General features: G+C 36.5%; 1 pseudogene; it reads left to right on the top strand.

The window, feature by feature from the left end:
• Window positions 1-737: 737 nt before the first annotated feature.
• The window catches only part of LOC105125575 (F-box protein At1g67340-like), a 1096-nt pseudogene continuing 251 nt past the window's right edge, over window positions 738-1582 (top strand).

A 1582-nucleotide genomic window follows, 5' to 3' on the forward strand; every position in this document is an offset into this window, starting at 1 on the left:
GTCATATTACTTATTTTTTCTTGTTCGGGAACTCTTTTTTTTTAAAAAAAGAAAATATTAAAGTAATGCTATTTTTACATAATTTACTTATAGAGTTCACTTAATAAAAATTAAAAATATCAATCATTGGATGGGAATATGTGTCATACATTAAATACGTGGATTTTGTTCTAAACTTTCACAAATCCAATTATTGATATTTTTCTATAAGTGAATTCTAAAAATCAATTATGTAAAAATAGCATTATTTTCAATATTATTCACAAATAAAACATTTATTTCAAATATATAACAGAGTAACAAAACTCTTAAACTTCAATTTTTTTTATTTTTTTTTATTTGCATTAATTGTGAATTTAATTAATAACTATAAAGTAATATTTCAATAAAAATTAATCATGTCAGAGTAAGATACTTCATAGTTATATTGAAGATAGGGGCCGGGTAATATATACAGTCTACTAATAAAAACAACAATAAATAACACCATTAAGAGAACCTCTTCAAATAGCTAATAATAGGATTTCTAACTATATATCTTAAACTAGATATTGCGCATGATCAGTCCTCTAATTACCAACTGAATCATGCTCAAAATTTATGATCCATTGCTTGTAGGGCAACTATAAATGTTGTTCCAGTGGACCGAAAATAATTAAGAATAGTCGGTAAGAAATTTAGAAAGTGTCAACTGCTATATTGGCTTTTCCAGAGACATTTAATTTATTTGACTGAAAATGGACCCCATTTCAAAAATCGCTTTGTTTGCTTGTGCCTCCATCGATCTCTTGCATGATGAGCCCCTTATAAACGAGCCAACAATTGAAACGTCTCGTTGATACCAGGCAACAGAGAGGCCTTGTACACTCTCGGGATGGTCAGTGTATATTATATTTGTATTGAAAGTTTCAAGCTTCTCTCTTTGAAAGACGGCCACTATTATATTTTTGATCCATAAAGATTGAAAGTCTCAAGTTTTTGGTGTTTTTAGATCCGATTCTATTGCTTACAAAACCGGGGAAGTGGAGCGTCTTTAATGGCAAAAGCTGCTATCAAATCTCACGCCTCGGCCATCTATTCTCTCGCGGTTATTCAATTTAACGGTAGTGGAGGCTCCAAGAATGATAAAAATCTCCGAGCCGGCGTGGCTTTATGTGCTCGAGCCGCTGTTCTGGGTCATATTGACGCGCTTCGGGAGCTCGGCCATTGCCTTCAAGATGGTTACGGCGTCCCTCAAAATATTGTTCAGGGGCGTCGGTTTTTAGTCCAGGCTAATGCAAAGGAGCTTGCATTATCCTTACGGTCCATGTTGACATGGAAACCCCAACAACATCATGTAGACGAACAACAAAATCTCCACTACGCTTGTTCGGTGATGGGTACTGCTATCACTGGATGTCCACTGCTAAGTGATTTTGGATGTAACGTGCCCGCTCGATATCCGGACCCGGTGAACGAGTTTTTGAAAGAGTGGTTCGAGTCGAGACGTGGGATGCTGGATCACGGTTTGAGGCTGTGTTCTCATAGTGGGTGTGGGGGACCAGAGACAAGGCCACGTGGGTTTCGCCGGTGTTCGGTTTGG

Source organism: Populus euphratica, unplaced genomic scaffold (assembly GCF_000495115.2).
Source record: "Populus euphratica unplaced genomic scaffold, PopEup_1.0 scaffold22.1, whole genome shotgun sequence".
NCBI classification, from domain to species: domain Eukaryota; kingdom Viridiplantae; phylum Streptophyta; class Magnoliopsida; order Malpighiales; family Salicaceae; genus Populus; species Populus euphratica.